The 22,210-nt window shown below is 40.4% G+C and overlaps 1 protein-coding gene and 1 pseudogene across 2 annotated transcripts in view; both read right to left on the minus strand.

Moving 5' to 3' along the window:
* Positions 1-22,210, minus strand: part of DCT (dopachrome tautomerase) — a 73,475-nt gene that overhangs the window by 9,472 nt on the left and 41,793 nt on the right. The gene's annotated exons all lie outside the window — the stretch shown is intronic.
* On the minus strand, positions 9,589-10,307 carry LOC129516311 (RNA-binding Raly-like protein; annotated as a pseudogene).

Raw genomic sequence — 22,210 nt, forward strand, 5'->3', positions numbered from 1 at the left:
ATAGAATTACCATATGACCCAGCAACACCAATCAGAATTGAAAACAGGAAATTGGGCGGCCCAGGTGGCCCAGCAGTTTAGCGCTGCCTTCAGCCCAGGGCGTGATCCTGGAGACCTGGGATCGAGTCCCACATCGGGCTCCCTGCATGGAGCCTGCTTCTCCCTCTGCCTGTGTCTCTGCCTCTCTCTCTCTCTCTCTCATGAATAATAAATAAATAAATAAATAAATAAATAAATAAATAAATAATAAATAGAAAACAGGATCTTGAAGAGATATTAACCCTCTCATGTTCAAGGCAGCATTATTCACAATAGCCACGAGGTAGATGCAACCTCAGTGTCCATCATGGATCCATGAATAATATATATATATATATATATATTTTATATATGGTACAGCAGAATCCTAGTCAGTCTAAAAAAAGAAGGAAGTCCTGTCAAACACTACAACATGGATAGAACAAGGACATTATGCTAAGTGAAATGAGCTAGTCACAAAAAAGACGATTATTGCATGATTTTACTTTTATGCCACATCTAACTCTGTCAGGCTCTTAGAAACAGGAACTAGAATGCTGATTGCCAGGCACCATGGGATGGGCAAATGAGAGCTAATGTTCAATGAATTGCTTGAGTTTTGCGAATATGAAAGGGTTCTAAAGGTCTGTTGTACAACAATGTATGTAGAGGTAACACTACTGTACTGTACACTTAAAAATTATGAAGATGGTAAGCTTTATGCTATGTTTCTTTTACCACAATAAAGATAAATATAAGTAAATAAGTCAGAATACATGTGCCCTCTTCCCAAGAGTCTAGGGTCGGTGTAAGGGGGGGAACACCAAACAAATTCATACCACCTGACTGTGTAATCACTATGATGACTGTTAGGATAAAGGCTTCCACCAAGTACCAAGGGATTGAAGAGACAGGCAAAAAGGTGCTGTGGAAAGAGAACTGGTTAACAAAAGATAAAAGAAATGGAAAAAAAAAATCACAGAGGAAGTAAAGTACATTGAATGAAGAAATACTCTTCTCCCCTCACAAGGTATAGATAAGAAGTCTGTGTGTCCCAAATCGCCTGAGACAGTCCAGTTATATCTGTTCTCTCAATATAATAATTAACAGTACCTCTTTCACTCTCCAGAGTTTTCCAGGTTTGAATGATAAATTATATGGTCACCCCATGTATGAATAATGGCATCTGCAAGATCAATTTACATGTAAACATATATGACACCTTATAATTTTTCAAAACACCCACCCACCTGAAGAAATACTGGGTAATGTTATTCACAACTAAACTTCTGATTTAAATCCACCCTACCTACTTCTATTGAAAAACATCTGGAATCAGAATCAAAAATCCAAAGACGACTCTGACATTGTCAAGTACACTGTATAATCCCAACTCGCAAATGTCCAGCTCTAAACACTAACCAGTTTTCATCTTAAAACAGACCTTACTTAGAACTTGATTCTAGGCGACTCCCTCTGCTTTTCAGCAATTTTGCTGGATATGTCAATTGGTACTGCTCCAGACGTTGTATTTTGGTTCCATTTGCTATTGCTGGAAAGCTATGATTTGAGGCATGTTTTCTTCATTTGTCAATCTTAGCAGCCCCATAAAAACTATAATCATTTTCTTTTGTGTTTTGAGTCACATGCACAATCAATGTCTTGACTGCTGTTGCCGACTTGGCCATCTAGATCAGCTTTCTCAACCTTTCTTCTACCCTATCATGTGGGACACACGCTGTTCACATCAAGTGGTACCAGTAATTTCTTATGTACTAAATGCAACCCCATCCTTTCTCTGCCACTCAAATGAGCATACCAGAATGCAAGGAAGCTATCACAGAGCTAATGGGGAATTCATTCCAACTTAAAGTCATTCATAAATTTTACTCATTCAACTTATTTCTAACAAACTACTTACAATACTTTCCAATTGATTCCTACTTTGGATTTATAAAACCATGCAATGTTCCACTTAACATCTGGGAGGCCACATTCCAAAGAGAAAAAAGAGTGATATAAAATGTGCTCCCTGCTGATATCCAACATATAGAAAGACCTCTTAGATTGAAGGCCAATGGAAGAAACTTATTCTTTGATTAAGTCACTCAGTCCTTCAAAGGGTACCTCAAGCTCCGTTCTTCAGAAGCACTTATTCTTAAAAACATTCTTTAAGGAGCAGTGGACATAAATGTGTAGACTGTCTACAAAATAGAGATGAAGGTTTCTATTAGAATTAAAAACCCTATACAAAAAAAAATATTATACAAGGCTTGCAAAATCTAGCCAATCATCTAAATCCAGTTCACGTATTTGTACTATGATATATATTTGGGAAGACATATAATAGATTGAGGCATATTCTGCTTCCTCTAAGAAGTTGGAGGAAGTTACTAAAAATAGTAACAAAAGCAACACCAATAAGAACAATGCCTAGGAATTATTCTAAGCCTTTCCCATTTATTAATTCATTTTATTCTACAAATAAAATATTCTTTTAAAAAGTAGGTACTGGGATCCCTGGGTGGCGCAGCGGTTTGGCGCCTGCCTTTGGCCCAGGGCGCGATCCTGGAGACTCGGGATCGAGTCCCATATCGGGCTCCCGGTGCATGGAGCCTGCTTCTCCCTCTGCCTGTGTCTCTGCCTCTCTCTCTCTGTGACTATCATAAAATAAAAATAAAATTAAAAAAAAAATTAAAAAAAAAAAAAAAGTAGGTACTAATATTGTCCTAATTAGACAGACGAGGAAACCAAGGCATAGATTAGCTAAATGAGTCCTCCAAAGTCCCATGTAGCTAGAAATTGGAAGATATTTTTTTAAAAAAAGGGGATCCCTGGGTGGCGCAGCGGTTTGGCGCCTGCCTTTGGCCCAGGGCCCAATCCTGGAGACCGGGGATCGAATCCCACATCGGGCTCCTGGTGCATGGAGCCTTCTTCTCCCTCTGCCTGTGTCTCTGCCTCTCTCTCTCTCTCTCTCTCTCTCTCTCTCTCTCTCTGTGTGTGTGTGTGTGTGTGACTATCATAAATAAATAAAAATTTAAAAAAAATTTAAAAAAATACTGAAATCGCTATTGACAACTGCCAAGATGTAGAAACAACCTAATTGTCCACCAACAGATGAATGGAAAAAGAAGGTGTGGTGTATATTTATGTAATGGAATATCATTCAGCTGAGAAAAGAAGAAATCCTGTCATTTGTGATCATGTGGCTGGACCCTGAGGACATTTTTCCAAGTGAAATAAGTCAGACAGAAAAAGATAAATAGGGAACAAGATCACATATGTGGAATCAAAAAAGTTGAGCTGATAGAAACACAGAGTAGAATGGTGGTTACCAAGGGCTAGAGCTGGGAAAAATGGGAAGAAGGTATAAGATAATCCAGTTATAAGATAAATAAATCCTGGGGCTCTAATGTAGAGCATGGTGATTATAATTAATACTGTATTATATACTTGAAAGTGCTAAGAGAGTAGATCTTCAGTGTTCTCACCGTAAAAAAAGGAACATGACATGATGGAGGTGTAGGTTAATGCTGTGTAAAATAGTCATCATTCTGCAATATATAATTGAATCAAATCAACATGTTGTACATCTGAGGCTTAGACAACTTTCTATGTCAACTATATCTTAATAAAGCCAGAAAAAAAAAAAAAAAAAAAAGAAAGGAGGAATAAAAAGACTAAAATCACCAGAGTTGGAAACAATGTGGTTCCTTGAAGAGGAACACAGCTTTGAATGAATGGAGGCAAAGTTCTGCCTGCTGTTGTGCAGGAGCAGAAAGGAATGAGGGAGGCTACCTTCTGGAAATAATGATGGCAGGGCGGGGGGTGGGGGGCGCGGAGTGGTCCATTGCAGGCAAAGTATGTGAAAAATTGTCAACCATCATCTCATTTCCATAGATGCTTTTACTCTGCCAAGATTTTAAAAATTGTGTTTCCTGCATGTACCCTGGGGTCTGGGGAAAATGCGTACATAGCTCTGGGAGGAGATACTTAAAGCCATATGTACATGTATATAAATATATATGGTTTAGAATAATTGATCATATGGAGATCTGGGTTTTCTCCCTCAATTCCCTATACTCCACAGAAACAAACAAGGCAAGATATTGAGTAGCAAAGTTCTCATTCAATCTTAAAGTCTTGGTGACATCAAGATAAACCACAGTGGCTTTGAGCTCGCTGTTTGTGAGATCATCTAACCTCCTGACTGAATTATAGCTTTATAATCCTACCCCTTCTATTTATTACCCTATGTACAGCACTCCATTATCTAGAGGGCTGTCAGAAAAAAACAAAACAAAACAAAAACAAAAACATAAACATAAAAAACCTTCCCAGCTGCTGAATTACCCTAATCACAATTCTTTTCTTACCTTGCCTACTCTGGGCTGTGGAGTAGAGGAAGGAGCAGGAGGTTGAGGGGAAAGGAGAGATCTTATGTCTCATTGACAAGTAGAAGAAGGTGCTTGACATTTCTTCCCTGCTCTCAATTCACTCTCCACTTCGCCCAAGCCTCTATTAACCCGATGTGGAATATGGCAATTTCCTAAACCAGGGTCTTTAAGTAAATACCATTTCTCCCCATAAGGCTCCTTTTAGTTGCTGTGTTCCTTGTGCTTGTTTAGCTCATGATATTTCATGCCAGATACGTTAGAGACAGTGCTCAAGTGCAAACGGCCAAGCAGCTAGATGGTGAAACGCGGTGCTCTCATCCATCAGGGGAAGAGTACGCTGCGGGGATGTTGTGTTTTGTATCTGTTTTACATTCATTATGTGTTTCTTGCTGAGCCTGCCTTTCCCACCAATATTGACGACTGAGCTAATGACTCTCTATTAACACCAACTCATGTTGGTGATTATGCATCTTTGGAAAGTACTTAATAAACACTATTAAAAGATTCTGCTTTACAGTGATGGCAATCCTGCCAGATGTGCTATTGTGTTGTTAGACAAAGGCAGTCTTGAAAAGGGTTCAAGGTAACGTTTAAAAAGTCATCTTTTATTAGGCTGCCTAGCAAGATGCCCCATAAGCGCTGAAAACACATAAGAGGTTTGAGTTCAGATAAAGAATGTGTTACCAGATGGCAACAGTAATTACCCTGTCCCCAAACTCATATTGTATTTACCCTGCCTTTTGCCTACAAAGTTGCCAAACAACATCCAGTTTTTCCACTGGAATACACCATGTCATATTTCCTGCTGGCACATATATTAATGAGTGGGTGCTTTTATTAACAGTGTAAGACAAGAATATTTCAATCTTGTTGTTACACCTGCTGCCTGATATAGATCATAAAGGACAGGGATAAAATTTAATTTGCAATAACTCTTTGGAGCCAGAGTAATGCTTGCCCAGGAGTTCCTTGTCAGAGCATCTTGGCTTTTCATTAAGTACTCAGCCACTAAATTCTTTTCAACTCTGGCAGAAGCAGCCAGGGAACACTTTGGGAGCTCTATAAAAGGCATTCTCCTAATCTTCAAACCATTGGAAAGACTCTTTAGCATCTGTTAAAATATTTTTCCCTTCTAATCTGCCTGAAACTAATAGGGAGAAAATTCTGAGATGTTTCTTAATTAAGCAATAAGAAATGGTGGAGGGTGGTCTGTGCTGAGTTAATCACAGTTGTAAAGCATGAAAAAAGGAAAAGAGTTAAATACTCCTAAATCCTTAGGCATCTCATTTCCTCCTGAATGTGCCTTATTGCTGTTATTAAGAAATCTTTTTGTATTTCAGGATAGAAAGATCCAAATGCGGAAAAGCCTAAGTGCAAAGGAGGGTCACGGCAGTGAGTGATGCAGAAAAAAACCTGCCAAATCCTTAGCTTTAGCCCAAAGAGGGGAGGAGAGGGGGCAGGGGGCTGGGCAGTGCTTCACTCTGCTATCTTTTAGCCTCTTGGATTCTGGGAGTGACCTGCAGAACTTCCTCCTCCACCAAGAAGGAAATATAATTGTGAGAACTGCAAGATGCCAGGCAACAGGGTCAGTGCTGACTTATGCTAAGGAGCCAGAGCCAGCCTCACCTGAACGAATTCGTTGTGTGATTCTGAGGTGGCCTTCATCAGCATGCAGCTGGTGAAGAAGGAGGTGTGACAGCAGAAATCACTCTCCCCAAAACCAAGTCCACAAACCTCTCTTTAAATTCAGCAAAAAAGGGATCCCTGGGTGGCGCAGCGATTTGGCGCCTGCCTTTGGCCCAGGGCGCGATCCTGGAGACCTGGGATCGAATCCCACGTCGGGCTCCCGGTGCATGGAGCCTGCTTCTCCCTCTGCCTATGTCTCTGCCTCTCTCTCTCTCTCTCTCTCTGTGACTATCATAAATAAAAAAAAAAAATAAAAAAATTTAAAAAAAAAATAAATAAATTCAGCAAAAAAGGGGAGCACCTAAAATAAACACTTAAACCTACTTCCTAGTCTCTATTTTCAAACTAGGATTCTGAATCCCCACAAACTCCTTACCAGAAAATCCAGAGCTTATCAGAGAAGCGTCGTTAACTCAAACTTGCTTTCTCTTCAGGCCATTAAACCGAGAGTCCTTCCTCCTACTTGTTGGACCCAGAGATCAACCCTGGGAACTAACTCTGGAACAGTCTTTTGCATTCTTGCATGCGCTTCTCCTCTCTGTGAAAAATCTCCCAAGGCCTAGTTAGACCTAATTCTATGGAGTGAGTGGCTCGTTGACAGTGACAAGGACAAGTGAGCACGGCCACCTTCGTCTGTTCTGCCGTCCTATTTGAGAAAACTTCATCATCACAAGAACTGCATAGAACAGGTGCACCACGCCTCCCTCACACTGCATCTTGTTCATCTTTTCACTTTTACTTGAGATTTTATTGTGTGAAGACAGCAAAATCTGTCAGCTTGAAATTCTATATTACATACTAGAATTAAGCACCTAACTGCTGTTTTCACACTTTCTCCTCTCCTCAGTTGACCCTCACAATTTGCAGGTTGCATATTTGCAAATATGCCTGCTTGCTAAAATGTATTGTAATCCCCAAATTCACACTGAAGTGCTTCCATGGTTGTTTACAGACAGGTATATGCACAAAGCAGTGAGAACATTGAGTCGCTGACACACGCATCCCAGATGAGGTTGAACAAGGTGATGCTCTGCTTTTTCACATCAGCTCTCCTACTAAAAAACAAGTGTCCTTTTCACAGTCTATTTAGTGCTGTGTTTTTCACATTTTTGTGCTCTTTGTTGGTGATTTTGCTGTTTAATGGCTCTGATGCATTAGTGCTAATGTGCTATGTAGCGTTCCTACACTCAAGGAGTCTTTGATGTGTCTTACAGAGAAAATACATCTGTTAGGTAAGCTTCATTCAGTCATGTTGTAGTGTTCTTGAATGAGAGTTCAACGTTAATGAATCAACAATTTATATTGAATAAGATGGGGAATCCCTGGGTGGCTCAGTGGTTTAGTGTCCGCCTTTGGCCCAGGGCGCGATCCTGGAGTCCCGGGATCGAGTCCCACATCAGGCTCCCGGCATGGAGCCTGCTTCTCCCTCTGCCTGTGTCTCTGCCTCTCTCTCCTCTCTGTGTGTCTCATGAATGAATAAATAAAAAATCTTTTAAAAATATTTGAATAAGATGTCTCTACACAGAAACACATATAAAACAAAATTGCATATTGATCAGTTGATGGAAATGTTGTGGCCAGGGGGCCTGTAGGAATCTAACCTTGTATTCCCCAGAGGCAATAATTCAGTTCTTGCTAATTCAGGGCTTGACGCAACTTTGTAGAACATAACTACCATGAATAACAAGAATCAACTGTATCATCAAAGTTGCTTACTTCAGTTCAGGACTAAATGGTCTCCCTGGCGAATTTTATTAAAATTTAAAGAAAAAAGAACATCAATCCTTCTCAAATTCTTCCAAAAAAATCAAAGAGGATGGAAGGCTCCCAAACTCATTTTATGAAGTATCATTATCCTGATACCAAAACTAGAAAAATACACTACTAGAAAGGAAAACTATAGGCCAAAATTCCTGGTGAATACAGATGCAAAAATTCTCAACCAAATACTAGCACACCAAACTCAGCAGCACATTAAAAGGCTCATTCACCATGACCAAATGAAATGAATCTATCCCTGGGATGCAACATATGCAAATCAACCAATATGATATATCACATTAATAGAATGAAAGAAAGGAATCATAGGATCATCTCAAAAGATGCAAAAAAAATTTCACAAAATCCAAACATCCATTCATCCATTCATAATAAAAACTCTTCACAAATTTGGTATAAAAGGAATGCATCTCAACAAAATAACACTCACTAACAATAATAACAGTTAATAACAATGGTGACAAGTCCACAGCTAACATCGTACTCAATGATAAAAGGATGAAACTTTCCTCTAAGATCAGGAATAAAACAAGGGTGCCCACTCTCACTGCTCCTATTCAACGAAGCACTGGAAGTCTTAGCTGGAGCAATCAGGCAAGAAAAAGAAATAAAAGATATTAGAATTGGAAAGGAAGAAGTAAAACTGTCTTTAAAATAATGACATGATTTTAGATATAGAAACTTCTTTTTTTTTTTCCAAAAGAAGCTATGTATTTTAATATTTTTTGTAATATTACAATTCTTAAACATTGTCTTTAAAATTCTGTATCTTTTACCAAACATGTTGGGGGTGAATTTATCTTATGGTACCCAGTTTGTGACTTCTCCAATGCTTAGATCAAATTGGCTATTATCATTGGAATTGTCCAAGCAAGAATGGCGGGCCATGTATCAGGCACACCATACAGAATAAAATTGAATTAAATAATGTCCACTTGATTTTTCACATCGGAGCCCTTATGTCTGAAATTTGATTTTAAAAAAAATGTAGTTCCTGTGGATTAATTGTGCTTGTTGTAGGATACCCAGTTTCTAGTTTTCCTTCTTGCCTCTTACTCTTTTTGATTATTTAACATCACTGTATAAACCACATGTAAACTGTGCCATTCATATGTGGCCATTTATATGTGACTCTTTTAAAATAAGTGTCTAGGAATGAGGCACAACCGTAGGCTACATTGGTATGATCTACATAGCTACGATGTCCTAAAGTTGTGTTCATTGAATTATTCAATAGAAAAAAATAACATATGCATCATGGATTTATGCTAACTGTAACTTAAAGGTTGGGATAGTATATTTGAGGTCATAATCCATTCCTCTAGTTTACATTTGAGGGGTCGAGACCTAGAGAAGTTAAATGACTTGTCAGGTTTGTGCCTGATACATAGTACATGGTGTTGGGGAGTTAGAGAAGGAAGAGAAGACATGACCTTATGCTCGGGAAGTTTACAATCTCAAAGAAAAAGACAGGACACCATACAAATATATCTATTAGAAGCAATTGAAGGTATAGAGAATCCAAAATCAAGTAGTTATGCTTCATTACAATTATCCCTCACAGCTTAGAAATTCACTAAAAACAAAAAGGAAAAAAATGATAGTATGAAACTTGAATACTGGACAATCTCCATGTTGTGTGGCTTCCCCATCTTTGGTTCGTGATCTTCCGTCTCCTGTCAGTACTGTATGCTGGAAACTTTCATTATCAAATAACTGCTTCCACCTTCTGCTGCTTCTCAATTTTCTCCAGGCACCCTAGCAAGGAGTCAATTTTTGTTTTGATCTGGGTTAATTCTTTCTTGATTGTCTGGAGCTCATCTGATTTCAACTTAGAGCCTGATGAAGATGACCCACTGACGGTAGATCTCGATCCCCCTTTCATGGAAAAGTCTCCTTTTCCCCTGCGAGTCGTTGTGACAGCCACTCTGGGACGCTTCAGTGGAATCACTGCACGGGGGTGGGGGGGGGCACACGCCCGTGGTAATCAAATAACCGATTGTAGAAATCTTCTCTGTAGTAATCATAGTCAAAGACATAACCACCAACAGACAGGAAAGTCTCCTTTGACTCGAGTCTATAAAGTACAGAAAGGGGTCTTTTGTTTCCAGGTTTGGGTCTGTATGGTTTGGGTTCTCCTGCCATGTTGATATCAAGCGGTTGGCCAGCAATGATCCTGGCATTTTCTCCAGCCACTGCAGCTCTTGCATGTCATTCACTCATGTACTGTACAAATGCATAGCCTTTGTGAACTGAGCATCCAACTATTTTTCCATACTTTGAGAAAATGGCTTCAATGTCAACTTTCTTGACAATGACTGTATTTAGATTGCCGATGAAAACACGGGAGTTGATGGACTTGGGGTCATTCTTATTGGTGACATTGCTGGTCTGTGTTTTGCCAGTCATGGTTGGCTCACCTTGTTTTAATCGTGGCCCACGGAGCTGACCTGGGCGCAGCCTGGGAACTGGCCGTGTTTGGCGCACATCTGAAAACGATCCCCAGATATAGAAACTTCTAATGACTCACCCAAGAAACTGCTAGATCTAATCAATGGATTCAGCAAAGTTGCAGGATACAAAATTAACATGCAAAAATCAGTAGCATTTTTACACACTAACAATGAAGTTTATGAGAAAGAAATCAATCTCATTTACAGTGATACAAAAACCAATAAAATATGTAGAAATAAATTTAACCTAGGAGGTGAAAGATCCAGACACTGAAAACTACAAGACATTGATGAAAGAAATCAAAGAAAACAAAACAAATGGAAAAGTATCCCGTGTTCATGAGTTAGAAGAATTAATATTATTAAAATGCCAATACTACTGAAAGCTATCTGTGGATTCAATGCAATCCCTATCAAGATTCCAATGGCATTTTTTACAGAAGTAGAAAAAAAACACTCCTAAAATGTATATAGAACTTAAAAAGACCCCAAGTAGCCAAAGAAATCCTGAAAAAGAAGAACAAAGCAGAAGGCATCACAATTCCTGATTTCAAGCTTTTCTATAAAGCTATAGTCATCAAAACAGTATATTACTGACATAAAAACAGGCAAATAGATCAACGGAACACTACTGAGAGCCCAGAAATAAATCCAAGCATATATGGTCAACTAATACTTTTAAAGGCAGACAAGAATACAAAATGGAGAAAAGATAGTCTCTTCTTCAATAAACAGTGGTCGGATAATTGAATATCTACATATAAAAGAATGAAACTGTACCCATAACTTGCACCACTCACAAAAATTAACTCAAAATGGATTAAAGACTTAATGTGAAATGTGAAACCATGAAACACTTAGAAGAGAACATGGGGGAAAAACTCCTTGACATGAGTCTTGAGAATGATTTTTTTGGATATGTAAACTAAAACACAAGCAGCAAGATAAAAAATGAACAAGTGAGACTATGTCAAACTAAAAAGATTTTCTGCACAGCAAAAGAAACCATTGACAAAGTAAAAAGACAACCTAACCCTACAAAATGGAGAAAAATACTTGCAAACCATATATCCGATAAGGGATCAATATCTAAAACATAAAGAACTCAATAGCAAAACAAAACAAAACCACAACCCCCCCCAAAAAAAACAAAAAATTCAATTTAAAATTGGCAAAAGACCTGTTTCTTCAAAGAGGAGACACAAAAAGCCAATAGGTACTTGAAAAGATGCTCAACCGTAGCTAGTCATTAGGCAAATGTAAATTAAAAGCACAATGAGACATCACCTCCTACCTGCCAGAATGACTATCATCAAAAAGACAAAAGGTCACAGATGCTGGTGTGGATGTGGAGAGAAGGGAGCCCTTGCACGCTGTGGGTGTGACTACAAATTAGTGCGGCCACTATGAAAAACAGTACAAAGCAGCCTCAAAAAAGTGAAAAATAGGGCAGCCCGGGTGGCTCAGCGGTTTAGTGCCGCCTTCCGCCCAGGGCCTGATCCTGGAGACCAGGGATGGAGTCCCACGTTGGGCTCCCTCCATGGAGCCTGCTTCTCCCTCTGCCTGTGTCTCTGCCTCTCTCTGTGCCTCTCATTACTAAATAAGTAAAATCCTAAAAAAAAAAACAAAAAAGAGAGAGAGAGACAGAAAGAAAAAAGTGAAAAATAAAACCACCCCATCATCCAGCAATTCCACTTCTGGGAATATATGCAAAGGCAAAAGATGCAGTAACTCAAAGAGGTACCTGCATCCACATGTTCTTAGCAGCATTCCCTACAATAGCCAAGACATAGAAACAACCCAAGTGTCCCTTGGTGGATAAATACATAAAGAAGTTGTGGTATATCTATATCATGGGATATAATTCAGCCACACACACGAAAAACAGGGAAATCCTACTGTCTGTGACAGCATGGATGGCTCTCAAAGGCATGATGCTAAGTGAAATAAATCAGAGAAAGACATACTGTATGATCTCACTTATATGTGGAATCTAAAAGAACCAAGAAACTAAAGGCAAAAAATCAAACTCTTAGAAACAGAGCTCAGACTTGTGGTTAACAGAGAGGAAGGGTAGGAGGGAAAATTGGAAAAGGCAGTCAGAGGTTGAAACCTCCAGTTGTAAGATAAATAAGTTCTAGGGATGGAAGGTACAACTTGACTCTAGCTAACACGGCGGCATGGTACATAGCAACGTTGTGAAGAGAGGAATGCCTAAGAGTTCTCATCACAAGGAGAAAAAAACAACCATTTCCTTTATTTTCCTTTTAATTGTGTCTAGATGACAAGGTGGACAATAGCTATACCTATTGTGTAGTCACTTCACAATACGTGTAAATCAAACCAAAAAAGAATTCCTCGCTTTGCATTGTCCCCTCTCAGCTGGCTTGAACCAAAGCTGATAACATTGCCATGGTTCTGAGGTCAGGTCGCATCCATTTTCTAGAAGGGTTTTCTTCTGGCCTCCTCTCTAACATCTGAGATTATATAGGTTTTTAAAAAGTCTTTTGATCTGGCCCACAACTGGACTTCTCTTAGGCAACTCTCCCTCCGTCCGTGTGGCATTCTGATGTCCCCACCAGAGACCACTTGTGTGCGGAGGGGCTCTACCTGGGGCTTTTGACAAGCTTTGGCCGGTCCCACAGCCCTGAGGCCTGGGAAAGTCGGCGTCTCGGCCTGCCTGTAACCGCTCTGAGGCCTACGAGAGACAGAAGGGAGCTATCATAAGCAGTATTTGAAGATTCTTGTAGGGTCTTGCTGGCCTGCAGACTCCACTGATGCCCTGCGTGCCTTTGAAGAATACAGGGACTCGACTCTGACCTCAGCCGGCACCCCCAGGGGCACAGCTGCCGAATGTGCCGCCCCCACCCCACCCCCAGCAGAAACCCACCATGCCTCCTGCACCAAGATGGTACGGGTAGAGCTGCTAAACTATAAACCGCTTCCCTCCCTTCCATGATCTCTCTCCCAACGTGTTGTGGTGGGTTTTTTTTTCTTTTTTAGTTTGCTGTTTAATGCTGTTTGAAGTTTTAAAAGAGTTAAAATACAGCATGAGTTTTATTGGTCATCTTTATACTGTATGTTGACAGTTTTAAATGAAAATACAAGCGCACTTCACTCTCGTGCGGAAACCACTGAAATTGCACCATCTGTACTTCTTAGCTGGTGCATATGTATTTTGTTCTCACCAGGACAGTGAAAACACTGCACCAAACGAACTAGACTGTTTTCATTTCACTTCTTGATACTCACATCTTCTATCAACACTCTACCTGCCGCTTATCGCAGAGGAAGGAAGGCCAAGAGGAAAAGGAGCTATGGGTTGCTCTGGTTTTCTCTTTCCTTCGGTGTTGTACTGTGAGGGTGAGTCCTTGCCTAAAAGAAAAGTAACACAGCAAGAAACACTGTGATGAGGTCTGCTGGCCACTCGTGTTACTTAGAACACCATCACCCACTTTCTGCATCCCAAGCAAGTTCTCATCCCAATGAAGGCATGGCCCTTGGGGGTCATCAGTGCTCCTACTTCCTAGTCTGGGTGCAACATGCCTGCTGGTACCCACTTTATATCTTGCTGAACTCCCTCACACACTGTGGGTGCCCTGGAAGTTTGGGTTCATGGAGCATCTGCAAGGCTATATGTGAAAGCAGGGGCAGCAGGCACACACAGCATGCATATTGCTGTCACACAACAGTGTTAGAGTGAGGAGGGGACCCTTCCAACCACAAGACCCCTGGGACGGTGCAGTCACACACCCAAGACACTGGACCTGGCACCCAGCCTGGGCTGGGCCGTAGGCCTGGAGCCACGTGTGGCTTCTAGAGTCATGTATGGAAAACATTCACTACCCAGACAGGGGTGTCTTGAAAATAAAGATCCATTTCCCAGAGTATAACGAACCCTTGAAATAGTGTATGTGGTCATTCAGCCTGGATGGGTGTGGGTTATCAAAAAGGAAGCTCTGGGGGATCCCTGGGTGGCTCAGTGGTTTAACGCCTGCCTTCAACCCAGGGTATGATCCTGGAGTTCTGGAATCCAGTCCCATATCAGGCTCTCTGCATGAAGCCTGCTTCTCCCTCTGCCTGTGTCTCTGCCTCTCTCTCTCTCTCTCTCTCTCTCTCTCCTCACACACACACACACACACACACACACACAAATAAATAAAATCTTAAAAAAAAAAAAAGAAGAAGAAGAAGAAGGAAGCTCTGGGCCTTAGAGTTCATTGAGCATATTGCAGGAAGTCACTCTAAAAGGTGCTGAGATGATCCCTTATCATGGTACAAAAATATATATTTATATATTTTTTTTAAATCTAAGAGAAAATCCAAGGTCTGAGTCAGAGTGAGGAGCTCAGGGAGCTCAGTGCTGGAAATACTTTAGAAATAGATGAAACGGAGCAAGTTTTTCAAGATCCGTGGTGCCTACGGACAGTGGTTTGAAGAAAAGGGGGTGTCCAGTCTGGACAGTGGAAAACAGCTCAAACCCTCAGACTGAGGTGGAGGCGGGCTGGTACACAGTCAAGAAAAGGAAGAAAGGAGGAAGAGATCCTGTTCTGGAAGCAGCCATGCAAGTCCCTTTGGGAAGCAGGGAAGATAGATTACCTGTGAGGTGCTGTGGTTTGAACTCTGACGGTGGGAATCAGAGTTCAAACTTCAGAAATCCAGAGGAAGTGATTGCCAGAAGCAGTGAAATGCAGGGAGTGAAGGAGAAGAGTGGGAAGAGGGGAGCACGTTGGCAGGGGCCTCTGAGGCCTGCATGCCAGGGAGAGAGGAGGCAGGGGCCACAAATGGCAACTGATTGATGGTCTGGCTTTGCAGATTTGGATTGTCACTCGACTCTATTCGAAACTGACTGGCACGCACTGTTGTGTATCATGGTGCCCAGACTGCGATGGCTGAGCCTGGGGTGCCCAGGTCCTGGTTTCATGCTGCTATGTCTTCTCTTTCCTGTGGGCATGGGATACCGGTGACATGTTTCTAACCACTAGAAAACAACAGAAGTGACAGGAAGTCCATGGCCATATATGTGAGATTACATTTCGCGAGCCTGAAATGTCCATCGTGCTGAAAGTGTCTCTCCCTCGGTGGCTTTAGGAAGCAGGCAGCCTGCTGGTCAGGCCCAGGATGCAAGGAACCAAGCCAGCCTTTCCCCAGTCCAGTGGCAACTTAAGCTTTATGACCTGTAAAAGTCAAGGCAAGCCTTCTAAAGCTCCATACCCGTATACTGGTTATCCATTGCTGCGTAACAAATGAACACAAACATGGAGGCTTAAAACAACATACCTCATCATCGCAGAGCTTCTGTGGGCATAGCTCACACCTCGATGGCAGTCTTGTGAGCACCAGAGCAGGAGTCCCAGCAATGCTGTGCCTCTCTCCAGGCTCACAGGAACTAGGAGATAAGTGCCTCTCCAGTGGTTTAATACTTCCAGTCATCCTAACCTCAGGGCCAAACCATGTTGCACCTTTACTTCAATGGTTTGGTGGTCACCTCCTACAGAGGAGTTCCCAAACCAGTAGTTACAGCTCTGAACTTCCTCCCAAGTGCCAACTTGCACCTTTAATTTCCTAAAGTCGCTAATCCAAATAGTCAAACTGTTATTATCTATCATTCGAGTATCTAACCAATGTTTGCTAAGTGACTTCTCTGTGTCAGGCACTATCCTGGGCACTAGAAAGGAACAGACATCCCTGCCTTTGTGACACTTACTTTCTACTAAGTGGAAAGAGACAGACAGTGAATGTATGTTAGATAACGTTAAGAGCTAATGAGAATAAATAAATGAGAGAGGTGGATAAAAAGTGCCAAAGTGGGGAGCTGAAATTTTATATGAGGTGGACAGGGAAGGCCTCACCAAGAAGGTGACCTTGGCATGAAAATATGCAAGTAAGAGGGCAAGCCATGCATGTGTCAAGGAAGAAAGTAGTCCCAAGAGAAGGAACAGAAAGTACAAAGGCCCATAGGTAGAATGTGCTATTTGAGGAAGAGCTAGGAAACCAGTGTGGCTTACATAGAATGACCAAGACAGGGAGAGTGATAGGAGTAGAATTCAAAGAGGGAAAGAAAGGGACAGATCTTATGGGTCTCATAAGTCATCATAAGGTTTTGACTCGCAGTGAGATGGGTGTGATTGGAGGATTTTGAATGGGGTTTTGCTGCTATAATAGACAGGATGGAAATTATCTGGAGCAGGATGAGGGCAGAAGTAAGACTTGCTTACTCACTTCTAGAATAGCATCAGACACACATACGTATTGGTCAAAAAATAAATGCTTAACACTTGAATGTTGTCAATCTATTGAGCATTTACAATTTTCTAAATTAATGCTAAGTCTTAAAAATACTTTCTAAATTTGGTGTGGTAATTAGAAATGGCCTTCCCTACCATTATATTATAAAGATAATTAACTTACATTTTCTTCTATTACTCTCACAATCTCATTTCTTAAATTTGAATTTTCATCTAGCTATAATCTATTTCGGTAAAAGGAATAACATTAGGAAGCCAGCTTTAAAATTTTCCAAATAGCTAGTCATTTATCCAAGCTCAATTTGTTGTATAACCCAACTTTGTCCTACTGAAAATCTGGTGAGATTTAGTTCTGATTCTGACATAATATGAACTATTGATAAAAAACCATTCCTTATGCCTACTTTGTCATGACACCTATACCCTCAACACAGATATCTATGTACCACGTAAGGCGGTGGACTGATGATCACTACCTAAGTTATCCACAAACACAATGACTAACAGTTACATCTCTTATGTTTCATCGCCAAAAACTGCTCCCTGTGATTAAAAAATCAGAAAGAAACAGATAAAGACAGAAACAGAAAAAAATCACAAAATTTCCTCCAGTCTATGTGGTAACAGACTTGAATGTTTAGTATGACTCTGCCTCAGCACGGGATGAAAAGCAAAGAAATTAAGTTACTAGGAAAACCTTCTTCTGTCCCTCCATCTTCCAATCCTGTGAAATATTTCCATTTTAATTGAAAATGAGAGATGGGGAAAATTATGTAAAGAACTCACCAGGGAAGAAAGCCTATTATAGTAGTAGTCATCAAAGAAATTTTGTTAGAAAGTCAATAACCATCATGAACAAAGCGGGGATGGCGTGGCAATCCTGGGAGACCCCAACATTTGGGTTGAGTTATGTAACCCAATATTCCACTAGAGATTCAATCTGTCTTTCTGCGTTGGGTTGATTTCATGTTCTCTGCTTCAAAGAAAGGGATGCCTGAATATGAGCCGGGTGTCTTAGGGAAGGTGAGTCATTGAATGTGGGCCTCTACAGCAGTGGATGGACTCTATGGAAGCCTCCAAGATTAGCTTATTTTGGAAATAAGAGCAGGTGGCACCATTGTCCCAGGAAAGAAGTGTGATCAGCCATCTGGACCTCCAGGTCCCAAGGGGAACCACTGTCCTTCCTCTGCAGGGACAGAGACAGGGAGTTCAGAAACAACACTAATCTGATGTCAAACCCCATGGTCCTGGGGCAGCTGGTACCCAGGGTAAGGAGGGCATGTGTCATTGAGTGAGCTGCATCCAACTGCAGCTCAAGCAAAGAAAAAGAGACAGGACCCTTCAAAGGGCAGCCAAAGATAAGGGAGTACAGAACTTCTCAGTAAAGAGAGGGCCAGGATGTGGTTGAAGGGTATAAGTTCCCAGTTATAAGATAAATAGGTGGTGGGGATATAAGGTACGGCATGATCGCTGTAGTTAACACTGCGTATACTGTATTTCAAAGTTGCTAAGATAGCAAATACTAAAAGTTTTCATTACAAGGGAAAAAACATTTTTTCTTTTTTTAGATATCTACATGAGAGAATGGATGTTAAGAAAACTTGCAACCATTTCATAATGTATGTAAATCGAGCCATTGCACTGTACACCTTAAATTTAACATGGTGCTCTCTGTCAGTAATATCTCAATAAACTGAGAGGGGGGATAAAAGAGCCAGAAAGAAGGGGAAAAGGATGTCAAGTAGTCACAACAGAAACTGTCCAACCCACAATGCCTAAAATAACCATTTGGCTCTTGACACAAAAAGTTTGCAAACTGCTGAGGTTTGCAAAACCTCAAATACAACAAATGCGGCTTTATTACTGCAAAGTTGAAAAATATGTGTAAATCTGTGGTTTTATATAATTGAAAGTAAATGAAATATTAAAGACAACTAAATTCAATTATTATTTCAAATGATTGGTCTTGTGTCGTGGCCAGCAAGACTTGGATGAGTAATAAGATAAAGACGTAATAAAACTATAGATTTATTTTATAAATATTCCTTCATATGTTCCATAAAATTAAGCTTTGTCTTAATGTTAGCAAATTCAATATGTTTTCTCTCTAAATTTTACATAATTTATGCTATGCTAATAGCAAAGATTGGAGGATTAGTAATACAATATAAATGTGCTTAAAGCATTCAATATTTTAATAAATTTTCATAAAACTGCAAAGTAAATGTAAATTTTAAATTACTTTTCATATTGTGGTTCAAAAATGTTTTGCTCTAGAATACTCAAAATGTATTAGTTTTTACAAATAAGCAAGCTATTAATTAATTTCCAATTGAAATCAAAACTATAAAAAAGTCAAATTTGTATTTATTTTAAAAAATTTTTTTGAAACATTACAAAAAAGTGAACCAAGGTGATTGGCTAAACTGTTTATAGCCAGTTTTCAAAATCCACACATGGAATCATGAGAAGCAATATAAAGAATGATTAATAATTAATTAAAAGCCAGTGCTTTTTCCCTCAGGGATGGAGTCAGACTAAAGATTATGCAAACCCTGGGGAGTGTTGAGCAGGTCACGAAGGGGAGAGCCCTGAGATGGAAATCCTAAATTTCTTACTATTGGGTCCAATATCATATAACTGGAAAAAAAAAGAAATATAATTCTTTCTGGACCTTGAGGTTGCGACTTGAGTTATGCCTACTACTTTTGAAAGAGCCTTTTAATTACGGTTAGGAATATAATTACTATTTGTTAATTGAATTGTGACTGTGATGAGTGATAAAAGAGCCAAGTTACATTTGCTTAGTTTCTTTAAGCTTGTTCAGTAAGTATATAATTTGGAGAGAGGGGGAATGAAATTCATTTTGCTCAGATTTAGCACTTTAAATATACAGACATTACTTTTACATGCTTAATAGCCTAATGAAACAGAATAGTCCAGGGTTAGGATTGCAAATTAAAATTAGCCTTAGCTAGGGGCACATGGGTGGTTCAGTTGGTAAAGTCATGGTCATGACTTTGGGGTCATGAGATTGGACTCTACACTCAGCCAAGGAGTCTGCTTGAGATTTTCTTTCTCCTTCCCCTTCTGTCCCTACCACTTCACACTCCCTCTCTCTCTCGATTCTCTCAAATAATTAAATCTTTATAAATAGATTAGATAGATGATAGGTGATAGATAGATGATTGATAGATAGATGATAGATAGATAGATAGATAGATAGATAGATAGATAGATAAAACTAACCTTGGCCAAATACCGTTTTCTGGACAGCAGCCAAATCTAATTCTAATGATGGTAAATATCCAAAGACGTTGAGGTTGAATGACCAGCAGCAAAAATATATTCTCAGGGAGTGAAACGATATTCTAAACATTTCGAGTACACTTCACCATTTCCACATAATCTCTGATGATGCACTTTCAGGGTTTTTATTACCCTTTCTATTCTTTCCTTTTGCAACTACACCCACAGTTAACCAGGTAACATCCTGGGAGTGTTAAGTCTATCCCCACTTAATCACCATCTTCCATCCAGAGGTATTACATTTGTGAAACTTACCACTAGGGTTAATTTCTTATGTTTGTTTGTTTCCCACTCACCTTTCTAAAATAGTAAGGATTAAAATGAAATTAAATATTCAAATAAGTATGCACACTGTGCAGGAAGAAAAACCTAACAACTCTGGAAACTGAGCCGGCCCCTGGCAGGCAGCCCCGTTGTGGGGTGTAGCACACAATCTTCATTGGTGCAATGATATATGAAAATCCCATGTGCAATGTGTAAGGCAGTCTAAAGGTATCGATGCATGATTTGGGGAATAATATGTTGTCCGGCACTCAACTATGTGAAAGACAACAGACACAATATGAAAAGACCAAAAATGACCTCTGGAAGTTTGAAATTATAAATTGAAATCTTTGGGGTGATTGGGTAGCTTAGTGGTAGAGCATCTACCTTTGGCTCAGGTCGTGATCCTGAGGTCCTGGGATCGAGTTCCCCAGCAGGCTCCCTACAGGGAGTTTGCTTCTCCCTCTGCCTGTGTCTCTGCCTCTCTCTGTGTCTCCCATGAATAAATAAATAATCTTTTTAAAAAATAATAACAAATAAATTGAAACCTCCAAATATTTAGGTGTGTGCTAAGGGGCATGTGGCTTAGCAGGGGGCATCTCTTCATTTTTCCTGCCAGTAAATGGCTCACACTCCAGACAGAGATGGAGAGTTAGTCAACCCTTCCCTCCCAACTGTTCAGTCTCCTGTTTATCTCCCACCTCCAAGCCAAACCAAAGGAGCAAACTAAGGAAAGGGCAGTGTCTGAGGATCCCAGGTATATCTGTGGTGAATCCAACTTGAGCCTGCCAGTAAAGTTCAATTCTTAGGAAGGACAGGAAACTAGGAGCATTTGCTCTGGCTTCACTAGAAAGGAAAGAAAGAAAGAAGAAGAAAGAAAGAAAGAAAGAAAGAAAGAAAGAAAGAAAGAAAGAAAGAAAGAAAGAAGAAAGAAAGAAAGAAAGAAAGAAAGAAAGAAAGAAGAAAAAAGAAAAAAAGAAAAAATGAAATTGGTAATGAAGCAGAAGCACCATGTCAGTTGCTTAAAGTTCACTCACATTTAACATTTCACACACCATTTACACTCCTGTTCTCTCTCCACCAAGTGAAAAAGGCAGTGGTGCCCTTTGGGGCTTCGCAGGCTGGTTGGCCTCCTTGAAGTGTCTCTCTCCCTGTCACTTTCTCCCTTCCCATTTTTCCTGACTCGGTAGTGAGAGATCTTCATGCCAGTTGAGACCATCTGTGGCTCAGTGACACTCCACCCCCAGCGGAGCACCAAGAAATCACACAGGCCCTTCAGGAGTGAAAGCAATGATCCTCCAGCAGAATCATGCTTAGTTTTGCAGATAACTCTACAGACCCCATAGAGCCTGCTTTTGCGTTTCGGAACTCTGATAGCTTGGCTTGATCAATGATATTTCACCTGCAGCACTGCTTTCACACACTGGGCATTCCAAAGAGATCTGACAGGTAACTTCAACATTTACTGAGCGGCTTTTTTGTTCCAGGCTGCTATAGGCTGAATTATATCCCGGTCCCACTTTATATGTTGAAATCCCAACCTGCATGCAGTATCTCAGAGTATCGCCATATGTGGAGGTAGGGCTTTAAAGGGGGTGATTAAGTTTCAATGAAGCAATTAGGCAGCCCAAATCCAATCTGGTTGGAGTCCTTAGAAAAGAAGACATTTGAATACACACAGGGAGACACCAGTGGGGGCATGTGCACAGAAGAGAGACCATGTGAAGAGGCAGCAGGAGGTTGGCTGTCTGCAACCAAGGAATCATCAGAGGAAACCAACTCTGCGGGCACCTTGATCTTGAATTTCCAGCCTCCAGCACTGTGAGGGAATAAATTTCTCTTGTTTTAGACCACCCAGTTTCATACATAGGCAGTGTTCTGAAGAACTTACGTATATGAACTCAATTCATTCCTACAACGGCCTGTGTGTGGATGGAGTGGGAGGAGCATCTTGCAGACCAGGAAACTAAAGCCCAGAACAGTGAAAAAAGAAAAAGCCCTTCTTATGCACCAGTGTTTTTCTTGCAATTTTTAAGGAACAAAGAAAATATGTTCC

Source organism: Nyctereutes procyonoides, unplaced genomic scaffold (assembly GCF_905146905.1).
Source record: "Nyctereutes procyonoides isolate TBG_1078 unplaced genomic scaffold, NYPRO_anot_genome, whole genome shotgun sequence".
Classification (NCBI taxonomy): Eukaryota; Metazoa; Chordata; class Mammalia; order Carnivora; family Canidae; genus Nyctereutes; species Nyctereutes procyonoides.